This window comes from Microtus pennsylvanicus, chromosome 10, assembly GCF_037038515.1.
Source record: "Microtus pennsylvanicus isolate mMicPen1 chromosome 10, mMicPen1.hap1, whole genome shotgun sequence".
Taxonomy (NCBI): Eukaryota; Metazoa; Chordata; class Mammalia; order Rodentia; family Cricetidae; genus Microtus; species Microtus pennsylvanicus.
The window spans coordinates 58,090,844-58,105,936 of NC_134588.1; the positions used below are offsets into that span (position 1 = coordinate 58,090,844).

General features: G+C 47.8%; 1 protein-coding gene across 7 annotated transcripts in view; it reads left to right on the forward strand.

Moving 5' to 3' along the window:
• Positions 1 to 816: 816 nt before the first annotated feature.
• The window catches only part of Gpr161 (G protein-coupled receptor 161), a 47,150-nt gene continuing 32,873 nt past the window's right edge, over positions 817 to 15,093 (forward strand). The window contains exons 1-2 of one of the 7 annotated variants that reach the window (XM_075988481.1): positions 1,475 to 1,610; positions 3,933 to 4,013. The gene's annotated coding sequence lies outside the window, so the exon portion shown is untranslated. Of the gene's footprint in view, positions 1,022 to 1,406; positions 1,611 to 1,670; positions 2,100 to 3,932; positions 4,014 to 15,093 lie in introns of those variants that run through there. The other 6 variants (XM_075988482.1, XM_075988485.1, XM_075988486.1 and 3 more) reach the window with 6 other exon arrangements.

Here is a 15,093-nt window from a genome sequence, read left to right on the forward strand (position 1 = left end):
TGGGACTCAAATTTGGGTCCTTTGGAAGAGTAGTAGGTACTCAGAACCACTGAACCATCTTTTTGGTCCTTCATTTAACCTTTTAATTCCCATAGATACGTAGGTCCCCACACCCCCATTTTGTATATGAATAAACTGACTCCCCAGGTCATGGGGCTTAGTTAGTGTTGGAGTCCATGTTAATTAAATTAATAATCACAGATTTTGAAATAAATGTCTAAAATACTCCTGGGAACAGCTTGATTTAAGCTGCTTCAAGCATCTAATTGCCTGGATGACCGAGAACAACTCGGCTTCTAGTTTTTGACCAGATGAAAGCATCGGATCACACAGAGCAGCAAGCCATCCGTTTACCTTCCCCCCTCATTCTCCCACTGTTCCCCAAAGCAGTCGGGTGTTTAGCAGGTGGTAGATAGTAAATTATTATTCTAAATGGTGCCCAATAATAATAAGGAGGCAGCTCCCACAGTGTCAATCCACAGACAAGGGAATAATTAATGCACTTCTGCAAGCAGATGGATTTCAGAGGGAATTGAAAAGTATTCTAAGCACAGTATCAGTGTTTTATTATTTTTTTTTCTGGAATTTGGCTAGGGCGTTATTACTTTGTGTCTGATTATTATGCTGACACGTTGGCTTTTCCTTTGTTATTATTTCTTTTTCTTAACAGTTGTAGTGTTCGCTTTAGTTTGTTCGTTGTTTTTTTTTTTAAATCCCCTTATTAAGATTGCAGCATAGAAATACAGCGGGCTGGGAGGAGTATGAAATAGGTGAATGAGGGAGAAGGAAAGAAAGAAAGAGAAGGAGCAAGCAGGCCCTTTATTCTCACTGCTTTTTCTCCCCCTTTGTTGAGGAGGAGCAGAGAGGGATTGTAAAGGTCTGTTTACATCCACTTTCCCCACCAACCTGCTTTCATTCCTTAAAGTCTGGCTTCAAGGTTATTTACTGTGATACTGCCCGGGTCCAGGACACGGTCTGGTACTAGACAGATGCCCTCGGTGGCTGGTTGGATGAAGGAAAGGTGAGTGAGGAAAAGGATGCCAGAGTCCGACTTGAGAAGGGAGGAGGAGGAGAACGCAACTGTGAGGAGGGAAGAATCCGAAAGTACTGAAGGGATGGAGAGAGAAATGGAAACGGATGTCCCCAAAGGCTGGAACCGGGAGAGAAGGAGGCCTGAGTAGAAACCACAAGAGGTTTCCAGGGAAAAAGTGGAAGAACGGAGAGGGTGAGGGCTAGACAAAGAGCAGCGGGCCGAGGCTGTTCAGAGGCTGGTCGTGGGAAGAAATGGGGGGAAAAAGTGGCCGGGCGTGGAGGCGGCGGAGGAAGGGGCGTGAGGGAGGAGAGCGGGGCGGGGCGCGGGACACCCGGGCTCGGGGCGCGGGGCGCCGGCCGGGGCGGCGACGACGGCGGGCGGGCAGCGGGAGGCGGAGCGCGAGCGCCTCAAAGTTTCTCGGCCTTGCTCCGGGCCCGGGGGCCGCGTGCTGCCGGCGGGAGGAGCGAAGCGGGGTTCGGCGGCCTGAAACCCGAAACCTCGCGTCCCGGGCGCGGCGCGGCGCGCAGGGAGGAAGCGGCGGGGAAGCGGCCGGGCCCTGAGCTGCCGCGGCTCTTCGGTGAGCACCGGGCGGGAGGGGGGGGGGGCGCAGGCCGGGGCGGGACGGGCTGCCCGGGGATGGAGCGGCGCTGAAGGCATTGTGCTAGGCGCCGGCCTGGCTGGGTCTGCAGCCCTCCCTCCAACCCCCCTTCCCCTTCGGCGGTCCCGGAGCCCCCCCTCTCTCAAGTCTTCTTGAGGCTCGTTCCCGGCTGCATCGCGCCTTGCTTTTGGGGCGCTGGTGCTTTGGCATCTGTCTTTGGAGCTCTTTGTGGGAAGAGCCTGGGGGGCGCGCCCCATCCAATCGGCCGGAGGCTTTTCAGAACCTGGTTCTGCTGGGTGCAGCCCGCTCCATTTCCCCGGAGCCCCTCTGCACATCCCCCTAGGAAGGGAGAGCATCAGTGCATGCCCCGGACTCAGCCCGGGAGGGCCGCGCCCCCTACTGCCGGCTCAGGAATGGGGGTGTGGGGCACAGCGACCCCGACTCTCGACTGGAATCCGTGAGGATCAGGTGAGTAACATCCTCCTGGTCAGGACTCAGGGTGTCCCTGTGCCAGAGCCTGGGTGGGAGGCGAACGCAGATGTCGCCCCGGTAGGGATGGGCGCCCCTGCCCCCCAGATCTGTGAGAGGGAGATTCGGCTGGTTTGGGGGTTGGGGAGGAGCATTTCACCAAGTGGGCCAAGAGCTTAAGCCCGGGTGCATCCCGTGGACAAAGGCATGTGGCATGAGGAATGTCTGTTGGGATGGCCGGTGCGCTTCAGAGCAGCTGCGTACCAGTGGTTGCAGCCGGGCGTTGGCACCTTTGGGTAGCACCACTTTTGAGACTCTGCCTTTTCATTATCATATCGCTGAACCCTTTTGCAAAGTGTTTACAAGAGCGGCCGCTTAGTCCTCCTCGCTGCTAGGTAAGGAGAAAGCTGCAGTTTTGGAGGGAAGAGACCTGGGTTCGGTGATGTGCCCAGTGGGCGACACTAATAGATCAGACTGTCTTAGGTGCTGGGGGCTGCTGGAGCCTCGGAATAGGTCTCCTCCCGATTGCAGAAAGCCAGCCCGGGTTGCAGCCCAGCCTCTTGGAGCCTCAGCTTTGCCAAATCGATGTTAGCCAGTATCTTACTTCAGCCGCCTTGAGAGCAGGTGAAAAATAGAATTTGCCAGCCCCTCTAGAAGAATGCGGTGGGGGCGGGGCCTCCACCCTGCTTCTTTCATAGCCCCTCTTCCTGACCTAGCCTTCCCCACCTTATTTTATACTTCTAAGGTGCTGGCAGCTGGTTTCATACTCACCTTTTAGATCCATTTACATGGCAGCCCTGTGAACTGCAGTTATTGCCCCCTTTGATGGGGGAGGAAACTGAAAGCCAGGAAAGTTAAATACATTGCCCTATGTTTGTTTGTTTATTTGTTTTGTTTTGTTGGAGACAGGGACTCTACGTAGTTCTGGCTGTCCTGAAACTCACTACGTGGGTGGGAGACCAGGCGAGGCGAGCTGGGGCTTGAACTCGCTGAGATGTGTATGCCTCTGCCTCCTGGCTGAACTAGCATCTTTTGACTTAGCAATGCTTCGCACGTGGAGGTCATTTGACTCGGGACGTTTTGTCCTACAGACCTAACGAGGTGGCACTGAGCATAGAGACCTCAGGAAGCAATCTGCTTGGTATTTTGGTAATAACTTAAAGACCTTGGGTCCTCAGCTCTGTGCTGCAGCCCTTGCACTGGGAGTCCTCCGACCGTGGAGTATTGGGGTAATCCGAGTGCTCTTTTGGGGTCTGAACCTCATCTGTCACAAATGTCAGCAGATCCAGGTAGAGTCCTATGGCACACTCCCTGGACGATGCTACCCAGGAAAAAGCCGGGCAGGTGTCTGGGTAAGGTTATGTGCAGAGTGGCGTCCCAGGAGGAGGCAGCCAGCTGTGATACCGCCACAGGTCCCAACATTATTGTCTTTGAGGAAACTGTTAATTTTTGTGGGGAGAAAAAAAATCTCATTTAAAAAATGGCTTTTAATTCAAAACTCATTTTTTTTTAATATGCAGAGTCATTGAATTGTGTGTCCAGGTGTTTTGTGGTCTGCAGACTGCCAAGGTACAGCCTGGATTAGACCTTTTGAGACACAGTCTAGCTGAACTGCTGTGAAGCACGGCTGGAGGGGAGAAGTGGTGTGTCCAAAACCCGACAGCGTGAACAAGATGAGGGCTAGCTGGTAGTGTGCTTTGTAGTTCGCAGAAGGAGTTAATGCTTCATTCACTCAACTTATCCGAATCTCACCAATGATCGTATCCTGTCCCCCAAAAGAATACTTTCAACTAGTTTTCAGTCTGTTTCTTGGGTCTTTTCTGTGTCTGGCAGTGGAGACGGTGGCGCTCAGGGCAGATGTAGTCAAGGAAAGTTGGGAGCACAAAGGAAGGAGTTTTCAGTCTGTCTGATAAGGTACATTTGCTTTCTTGTTTTGGTTTGTGTTGGTTTTATACTGGAGTCATAGGTGCCTGGGGATAATCTGAAGTTCCTAGCTCTAGGTACTGCCTAGCCCTGCCCCTTACAGTGTAGGGGGACATAATGATAGAGTTTATCTGGTATATAGTAAGTTTTCAAAACACAAGTTATTAGGAAAGATTTTTAGTATAGGAGTATATAGAAAAATTAAAGTTCTATTCATAACTCCTTTACTCTTTTTTTCACCTCTGAGGTAACCACATCAAATGTATTTCCTTTCAGGCCCGTGTGTGTGTGTGTGCATACATGCGTGTGCGCACACGTGCGTCTGTATGTGTGTGTGGTATACATATGTGCACATGGAAGCCAGAGCTTGATAACCTTCCTCCACCTTACTGTTTATATTTTGACAATGTATATAATGATTTTGACCATGCTCACCCCCTTTTAACTTCTCTTTTATCCCTCCCTCTTTAACTGAACCCCCTCTATTCCAAGTAGCCCTCCTCTACTTTCATGCCATTTCTGGACCTTTGATTGGGGTTGCTTGCATGTGCACGGGATGAGGGGACGTTATTGACTGTGGCATGGGCAACTTTTCCATGGTCAACCGTACTGAAGGAAGTGTCTCCCTTTCCCAGTTCTTCTGTGACAGGATCTCTTTGAACCCGGAGCTTACTAATTCTCTAGGCTAGCCAGTGGGCTCCAGAACCTCCTGCCCCCTCAGTCCCAGTTCCAGGGTTACAGAGGTGGGAATGAGGCTTTTACGTGGGTGCTGGGGATATGAACACAGGTCTTCATGTTTTCAAGGCAAGTGCTCTAGGGAAGGAACTTTCTCTTCAGCCCTTCAGGCCAGGTCTTTTTCGGTGTTTATGCAGCATAAGACATCATAAAATTTTGTCTACATTTCTAATTTTAGAACCAACCACAATATGTTGAAAAAAAAATCACACACACACACATAATTTTCACAACTTACTGGGTTTTTTCATTTGTTTGTTTTTGAGACAGGGTTTCTCTGTATAACAGTCTGGCTGTCCTAAAACTCACTTAGATCAGGCTGGTCTCGAACTCACTGAGATCCTCCTGCCTCTGCCTCCCAAGTGCTGGGATTACAGATGTGCGCCACCACCGCCTGGCTTTAATTTCCTTTAATTGTTTTGATTGAACAATATGACATAAAAATCAACCAATCTCAGTAGTAATAGGCATAATTCTCTCTCTCTCTCTCTCTCTCTCTCTCTCTCTCTCTCTCTCTCTCTCTCTCTCTCTCTCTCTCTGATAGGGTCTCACTACATAGTCTTGAACTCTGGCTCTGTCCCCAAGTGCTGGGATTGAAAACCTGCATCACCACACCCTGCAGCTTCATGGGCTGTATAATACTCCTAGGGTACTTATATTGTTTATTTAAACATTTCCCTATTGAAGGGCCCTTAGATTGTTCCAACTTTATCTGCCTGTATTTTTGGCACATTTAGAATCTTTCTGGATAGAAATTATATCTAGAAGTAGAATCTGTGGTCAAAGAACGTACACATTTTAAACAGTTATTTCTTGTGTTTATTTCTTTTTGAGACAGTGTCTCACCATGCAGCCCCGCTGTCCTCGGACTCACTATGTGGACCAAGCCGGCCTCTAACTCACAGCTCACAGAGATGTCTGCCTCTGCCTCCCCAGGGCCGGGATTAAAGGTGTGCCGCCTACCACATCCAGCTCTAGCAGTTATTTAAGAGTTCTCTTTTGTCTGTTGAGGCCTAAGGGACTGTTGAGAAGGGGAGCTAATTATCTCACTTACGCAGGATTCCTTGTTTAGGGTTAGGTCATGTAGTTTAAAAAAATCACAACATTCAAAATTCGAGAAGTTATATAAAGTAACAACTCCACCCTCCTCCTGTTCCCTAGCCTTGTATTTCCTTTTTGACTTATAGCCAGTTCTGCCAGTTTTTGTCTTTCAGATATAATCCATACACCCACAGGTGGAACAATGTGTATCTTTTCATATTTTTCTTTTCCTTTCAAAAATGAGTACTGTAGCGCACTTTATACCCACTTCTGCATCTGACATTTGAAGTTTATCCCAAATCGTAGAGGACAGCATCAGCTGTGTGCATTTTAAATGCTAATAGAGTCTTCTACATTACTCTTAACATTTTGGAAACCAACTTGTATTTCCTCTAATTCCTCTGTCAATTTCTTTGCCATTTCCCCCCTTCTGGTGAATTGGAATCTCATCAATTTAAGAAGCTCTGCCTGGATTCTGGACTTTGGTCCCCCTGTTGTTAACAAATCAGATGTTTTCCCTTTCTGCTCTGCCCTTGTGTGCACAGTTGTGTGGGAGCATTTAACTGAGGGAGGTTAGATTTGTGTCATTTTTTTTGGTGACTTTCTGTTTTCAGGGCTATGCTTTCTTAACTTTTATCTTTCTTATCTATCTATCTATCTATCTATCTATCTATCTTCTATTTTTCAATTAAAGTGTTGAGGGGGTTGAGAGTGGTTGAGAGCACACACTCCTCTTGCAGAGAACTGGAATTGAGTTCCAACACTTACACTTGCAGCTCACAGCTGCCTGTAGACTACAGCTCCAGGAGAGGCTGGCCTTCCTAGGTTTCTGCATTTACATACATGTGTGACTCCCTCCATCCCCTCCCCCATGGACAGAGAGGGGGGATATATACAAATACATGCATAATTATATATATACATATGTGCACACACATATATGTGTATATAGTATATATGTGTCTATATGTATATGTGTGTGTATATGTGTGTGCATGCACACACACACACACACACGCATGCACACTCATCCCAGGACTGTAAACGTAGCTCAATGGCAGAGCACTTACCTTGTATGCTGGAAAACGGTTCCAGTCCCGGGGAGAGGTACACACAGAATTACTCTTTTATCCTCTCCTCAATTCCCCTCTCTTCTGTGATCTCTGTGGTCAGGGTTTGTATCTGTCCCTGAGTCTCTTTAGCCAATCTCTATTTTCTTGGCCTTTTAAAGGGATATTTCCCACCAAGTCTTAAGGGGGTGCTTTTCTTGGGCAGGCAAAGTGGAGCAAGGGTGTGGTGGGCAGTGGAGACATTGTTCAGGCACAGAGCTGGGCAGCGGCGCTGTCTGGAGAGCTGGGAGTGACTTGGGAAGGCAGAGGTGGAGGACATCCGCTAATGAATAAAGCCCGCAGGTGTGGGAATCACATGATGCGTCCAGGCCTGTGTGTGGAATCATCAGTCTGGCAGAGTGGGAAGGACAGATTGGAAGGGGGGCGAGATCAGAGATAAGAAGAGGGAATGGAAATGTCTCGTAGTAACCTAGGGGGAAGAGGGTGGCACTCTGAGATGGGTAATGACAGTGAGGATGAAGTTCTGAGCTAGGCTTTAGTGATGCACAGGATGTCTGCCGCAGGGATGGAACAGATCAACATTTATCAACACACACAGGCGCACGTACACACACACACACAGGCGCACGTACACACACACACACAGGCGCACGTACACACACACACACACAGGCGCACGTACACACACACACACACAGGCGCACGTACACACACACACACACAGGCACACGTACACACACACACACAGGCGCACGTACACACACACACGCATGCATGCGCACGTACACACACGCACACACAGGCGCACGTACACACACACACGCATGCATGCGCACGTACACACACACACACACGCATGCATGCGCACGTACACACACACACACACGCATGCATGCGCACGTACACACAAACACACACACACTCTTATTTTGCCCTGGATGGAAGTCTAAGGCTTGCACATGCTCATTCGTTGGCCCAGGATCACACTGCCTGAGTGTCGGTCAGAGCTATCGCCCTCTCAGGATTGTTTGGCAAGGGCAGTTGAAAATGTCCTCGTTTTCTGGTTTTGCCGTCTTTCTAATGTTTTAAAATGTTATGTGTGTGTATGCTGGCACGTCTGTATGTGCAGCACATGTGTGGCCAGATGGCCTCAGAGGCCGGAAGACAGCGTTAGAGCCCCTGGAGCTGGACTTATGGGAGACTGTGAGCTGCCTGGTCTAAGTGCTGGGAACTGAACCCAGGTCCACTGCAAGAGCATCACGTGAGCTTGACTGCTGAGTTGTCTCTCCAGCACATGCTACTTTTTAGAAAAGATAGTGTCTCTAGCCCAGGATGAGCGTGAACTCCTTGTGTAACATAGAATGTCTCTGGTTCTCCTGCCTGCACTTTCCCAGGCCTGGGATTATGGGTGTATTTTACCATAAATGCTTTATTTGGTGCCTGCGATGGAGTCCGGGGTGCAGGCAAGCACTCTAGTAATTGAAGTACATCTCCAGCCTCTAGGTTTCTGTCTTAAGAGAGGGGGTGAGGCCAGGCAGTGATGGCACACGTCTTTAATCCCAGCACTCGGGAGGCAGAGGCTGACAGATTTCCATGTGTTTGAGGCCAGCCTGGTCTACAACATGAGTTCCAGGACAGCCAGGACTGTTACATAGAGAAATCCTGTCTTGAAGAACTACAAACCAAAAAAAAAAAAAAAAAAAAAAAAAAAAAAAAAAAAAAAAGTGAGAGAAAAGAAAAGAGAGGGGTGAGGAGTAGTGTTATTCTACATAGTGGAGAAACGTGAAGAATCGTGTGTGGGGATGGTGAGAGCCGAGAGGATGAATTCTGGTTTTTGTAAATGTCATATCTGAGGTGCTTGGATGTGTCGTATATGGGAGAGAACATTTAAGGGTGGTGGATGTGAGTCTGGTCTCTAGGGTAAAGATGGAGAGTTAACTAGCAAAGGTTAAGTGATAGAGATAGCGTGCATATGGAGAGGAAAATTATCTAAAGGACCCTTGGGTCTAGAGAGATGGCCCAGAAGTTAAGTTCATTTGCTGCTCTTCCTGAGGATCCAAGCTTGCTTCCCAGCACCTTCAATAGTGCGTTATAGACCAGAAAGCTCCCATGCCTTCCGTGGGCTGACTGGCTTCCTGCCTTGCTGTGTGATCTCTCATGGCTTCTCAAACACAGTCCCTCCTAGGTGCTGTCTGCCACGAGATGATGCAGTTAGAGGATGTTTAGAGTTTTAGCCTCCAAAACCATGAGCTGAACAAACTTTTCATTAGAAAGTAGGCGGTTTGAGGTGGTTCACTACAGCGAGAGAAAACGGATGAATGGACCCGGTTTCACTTCTCCCCACCTGGGACTATTTTACATATGTGTCATTTACCTGTGTCCCACCCCTTGTAAACTTGGTCAGCTGTAAACAATAGCCGAGCAGAGGATCTTCTGTACGTGGTTTTTTACATAGAGCAGTGAGAAATGACAAGGAGAAAGGCAAGTGGAGGATTTGATAGGAGCGCCCAGAAACCTGCAGCGGTGTGGCTGGTGAGGGAGGGGAGAGGGGACATCCTGTGATCTTTAGGTATCTGTCTCATATATAGTCCACCAGAGAGGATATATACAGAAGAAATACTTGTGAGCCATTTAAAAATAATATTGCTAAGGCCAGGCTTAGTGGCACACACCTTTAATCCCAGCACTCAGTAGGCAGAGGCAGGTGGATCTCTGTTTGAGGCCAGCCTGGTCTACATAATGAGCTCTTGGTCAGCTGGGTTATGCAGTGAGACCCTGTCTCAAAAATATAAGGACAATATTAATTATACTATTACATGTATGAAATTCTCAAGGAATCAATAAATGTTAAATGCAATAATATTGTCATTTTAGCAGCATGGGCTTAATTAGTTTGCTTAGCTCTGTGAGGCTAATCAGTAAAAATATAATTGAGGGTAAAACTTCATTATCATGTGATCATTGTTTGCCTTTAATACAAGTAACTATTTTTGTCTTCTGCGCATAGCCCTCATTTCTTACTTCCTTACATTGTTTCTCTCTCTCTCTCTCTCTCTCTCTCTCTCTCTCTCTCTCTCTCTGTGTGTGTGTGTGTGTGTGTGTGTGTGTGTGTGTGTGTAGGAGTTTTTTCTTCTTAATCTGTTTAGTTAACATATACACAGTAAGAGCTATTGCTCCTACAGGACAGGAGTCTTCCATCTTCACATGACTGATATTTTTGACCAGCTATTCTTCGTTGAGGGGCTGATCTGCTCATCCAACAAACACCCTTTCGCTGATTGGCAGGCAGCATCTCCCATGGTGTGACAACCCCAAACGCCTCCTGGCAGTTCCAGGTGTTCCCTGCAGAGGGCACAAAATCACCTCTCCTGGAGTAGTGGTTGAGCTGGACAGTTACCTGAAATGTCTGCTTTCCCCAGCCCTCCTGATTCTCTTCACTGACATCACTGTGAGCTTTATTGCTTACACAGGGGATGCTCACTCCTCTTGAAGGGAAGGGCTTGTGAGGCAAAGGAATCAGGGGACATGGCCACTTGTAGTCACAAGTAGAGATATGTCTAAAAGTACCTGTGACCCAGACTTTGCTGTAGCGAGTAGGTGATTGGATGCCAAGTGCTAAGTCTGTTCACTACTGGGAGGAAGAACTGTTCAGCCCTTAGCTTCAATCTCGGGGCCTCGAATCCCCAACAGAGCTGGGGAAGTTTTCATTTGGCCTTCTTCTGCCTTACATTCATGTAGCTAAGTAATCAGCTGGCTCTCATCACATTTGAAGTGGGAGGGATTAAATCTTTCATGCCTTCATTTAAATAGGCATTTGAGAGTTTACCTTGGTAGCCATTCTGCCAGCTACTTTTACAGCATGTTTCCTCAGATGTTCCCTTCGGCAAACATACGAAGTAAGTTCATTCCCTCTCTTCCTCGTGGAGGAGTTGAGGCTCAGAGAGGTCCAAAGACAAGATCACCAAAGCCTAGACCTAGGTTGGCGAGGAATCCAAAGTCCGTGTTCTTCTCTTGGTTTCCAGGTCTAAGTGGAGATCAGTGTGGGTTTGGTCACTATGACAGATACCTGAGATGAACAGCTTAAGCAATGAAAGGCCTGTTTCTGCTCACGGCTCAAGAGGGTCCTCCATAGGATATGCTGGTCCCACTGTTTCCAAGCCTGTCATGAGGAAGACCTTGATGATGGGGAGGTTGCAGTGAGCTGGTTATCTCATGATGGGTGGTGGGGTGGGGTAAAAGGTGGGAGGTGGGGGCCTCTAAAAAGTACTGCCTCTGCCTCCCAAGTGCTGGGATTAAAGGTGTGCACCAGCACCACCCAGCCAAGGTTCTTCTTCTAATCAGGTGTCCCCTCCCACATTTTCTACAACTTTGCAGCAGTCCATTAAATTATGAGTTCACCAGCAAATGTATTTACTGACTAGGTCATTGCCTTAATGTGTGATCCAGTTCCTTCCTTAAACATCTCAATGTTTCTTTGGAAGTCATGTATGCAACACATGAGTCTGCTAGGGAGATGCTTCACGTTTAATCTGTAAGAACGTGTATGGGGAAAATCCAAAATATTTATCTTCTCAAAGTCAGTTGAGAACATAGAAGACTCTCAGGGGACATTTGTTAGCCACCTGGAAAGGAACGCAACCTCTCTTTAAAAAAAACCAAAACTAAGTCAAAACAAAAGAATCCCTTGTGTTGTACAGGGATCCATGCCTGAAAAGATAACTAAAACGGAACAGGAAAACCGTAGGTTTGGTGGTGGTAACAACTATGGTAGGCGCAGACTGTTCTAGAAAGGCTTCTTGAGAGTTTAGCTCGAGTGTAGTCAGGCCTTGAGTTACGTGCTATTCAACTAAGTGGTAATAAGTGATGCTAAGGCGGCCCAGGGCCTGGGGCACAGGAACGGCTTTCCCAGCCCACAGGAATCCTCCTTTGCCCTTTTATTATCTCTTCAACGGGAAGACACGCCTAAGAACAAAAAGCTACTGTGAATTAATTACCATGTGAAAAATGCATTTGGATTTCCTTGACCACAAAGACATTGATTGTAATATCCCTTATTTGGTCCTTGGTTAGTGCTTGGGGCGTACTTGGTTGGGAGGACCCCTCCCAGTGACCACCACCGAAGGATCACTCAGAGAATGTGAAGTAGGGCATTTTATATAAAGTAAATTAAGGGGAGCACGGTATCCCCAAACAGGGACATTCTTCCTCATACGGGCTGCTCAGACCTTCTGCATGGATCCCTAGTCTCTGCAGAAAACAGCTTTCTCCGGCTTGGCCTTTTGGAACAGCCCAGCCTGTGTAATTGAACGTAATTCATTCCTGTGGGTGAAATCCAATCGAACTCAGCAACCTTGCTTTCAAATGCAGCAGTTTCTACATATTACTTACAAATTATTAAAGACAAATTCCAGGCTCAGGCTGTTTCGAGGGTCCCATGTGTCCAGAACATGCTACTGTTAGCCTGAGCCACATCATTTATCATCATGGTCCTGCCCAGGAGAAAATCAGCTCACCTCAAAGACACTGGTGGAAGTGGTTCCTAGGAGACAGAGTGCATCCCGCTGGCCTTCCATGTGGAAGTCACTAACTCTTCTAAACACGCTGTTAGTGAACTCGGCAGGGGAATTGCAGGTTGAATATAGGGAAATGGAGAGCTAAAGGTTAGCAGAGCAAGTGAAAGCATAAAAAAGAATTTGCAAGTCACCGGGGTGTTCTAGTTTGCTCTTCTGTAGCTGTGACAAACGCCACCACTAAAGCAGCTTGGGGAGGACAGTTTTTTATTTGCTTACACTTCCAGATCACAGTCTGTCATTGAAGGAAGTCAGGATAGGAACCATGGAACACCGATTGCTGGCTCTCTCTCGCTGGCTCACTCACCCACTCCCATTCAGCTAACTTTCTCTTGTGGTCCAGGCCCCCTTCTCAGGAATGGGGCTGCTCACACAGGAAGGACCTTTCTACGTCTGTCATCAGTCAAGGCGGTCTCTCACAGACATGATCACAGGTCTATCTGATAGAAGTCGTTCCTTAAGCAGTTACTGAACGGAGGTTCCGTCTTCCCTGGTGATTCTAAGCTGTGTCAAGTTGACAGGAGAAACTGAATGACATGGTTGGTGTTTAAGGATATAATATGACCTCTATCAATGTCATGGAGAAGCAGAGTTTCAGATCATGTGACAGTGGCCCACTGTCATAACCCACTAGCTGATCAGTTGTGACGCTAGCAACCTTGGAGATTTCAAAAGCGAGTGATAGCATTGGAATTGATTTCTAAGCCCAAGTATTGAGGGGATTTATGTCTTGTATAATCTGTTTTAAAACATAGGGAAAAGGGACTGAAGGATGGCTCAGTGGTTAAGAGCACTGGCTGCTCTTCCAGAGGACCTAGGTTTAATTGCCAGCACTTACATGGCAGTTCATAACTGTCTGTAACCCTCATTCTAGGGGATCTGATGCCCTCTCTGGTGTACTCTGGCAGCAGGCACACACATGGTGCACAGACATGCATGCAGACAAAACACCCATACATGTAAGAAAAAACATGGAAAAGTGTGATGGATTGCATGTATTTTGCTGAAAGGCTTCCTAGAAAGAGTTAGCATGCTCCTAATCACATCTTACCAGGTCAGAAAATTCAGCTGTCCAGAATGAAGCGTTCCAGGGGCTAAGCTGGTCCTTAAGTGCGGCTGTGGAAATTGCTCCTGGAGGGTGCACTCCTTAATGCTTACATTCCCCTTGTATGTTTAGAGTTACCATGGGAAAGGGTGAACAAGTTAAGGTCTTTTGCACTGGGAGAAGGGATGAGGACAAAGAGACAAGGATGGATGAAAATGGAATGGGAGAGGAATGGCTGCCCCGGCCCCTGTTCTTACTAGCCATTGGATTGCTGTGTAACAGCCACACCCAGCTCGCCTTCCTTGGCATCCCTCTCTCCATCTTTGACCTGTGTATCAGGTTGGGTTGCTTTTCTCAGCAAGGGAACTTCCCTGCAGAGAATTGACCAAGCAGTTGTCTAGCTGTGGCCAGGTGCCGTGGCTGCACAGTTCATGAGACTTCGCTGTTTCAAGTTCTCTGCGTTGTGTGGGACTTCCAGCCACATGCTTAAAAAGGCTCTCCTTTGAACACTGGGTTTGAGTTTCCGTAGGAAAACGGGAAAAGGATTGAAAGCCGTTTCTAAATCTGTTCCTTTTAAATCAGTGACTGGTGGCCAGAAGTCAACATCTGGACGCTTCCTCAATCATGTTCCACTTTATCTTTTTTTTAAAAAAATATTTTTAATTGTAATTTATTATTTGTGTGTGGATTATCTCTTCTACCAAGTAGTCAGGGAATCAAACTCAGGTTGTCAGGCTTGTTGGCAAGTCCTTTGCCTGCTGAGTCATCTCACCGACCCTCTACCTTGTGTTTTGAGACGGAGTCACTGAACCTGCTACTTACCGGTTGGCTACACTATCTGGCCAGTGAGTTTTAGGGATTTCCTGTTTCCACCCACCCTGCGCTACGGTTGCAGAGAAGTATCTCCGCACCAGCTGTTGTACATGGGCTCTAGGGACTAAGCTCCAGTCCTCTTGCTTGCTCGGTCAGATACTTTACTGACTGAACTATGTCTCCAGCTCTCAAGGAAGACACATGTGTGCCTGGAGTGTAGTGATGGGCGCTGAGCTACAGTAAGACATGGAGGAATTCTAGACACATTCCAGATGTGGAGCCAGGTCCCCAGATGGACTCGATTTGGGGCAGGAGGAAATGCAAAGAATCAGGAGTGACTTCAAGATGAGGCTCTGAGCACCTGTAAGGACAGGGGTGCTTCACATGAGATGATGGAGAACATGGGAAGAATTGGCTGTTTGGGACATGTCAGGCTTCCGGTGCCTGTGGCAGGAGGGTGGAGATGTTGGGTGGGCAGCCGGATGTAGGAGTCTGCAGCTCTTGGGGGTGTCACTGTTGTCTCTTCATTCATGCTGGGACTTCTAAGCAGATCTCTGTTCTGTTGCCTGTTGACTCATCATGGTCACTCTGGCAACATCAGGTTGACTTGGAATGGCCTTGGACCGTTGTGACCTGGTCTGATGTAGTTTTGCCTTTCGGTTTTGCTGGGATTCCTGTTCTGGGGCCATGGTCTGAACCTCATGTAAAGGATCTGGCATTTTGCCCTTCTCCAACTCAGAGGAATCACATGGACCAGGCTGGAACATCCAGCAGGATGCTTGACTGGGGGGCATCTA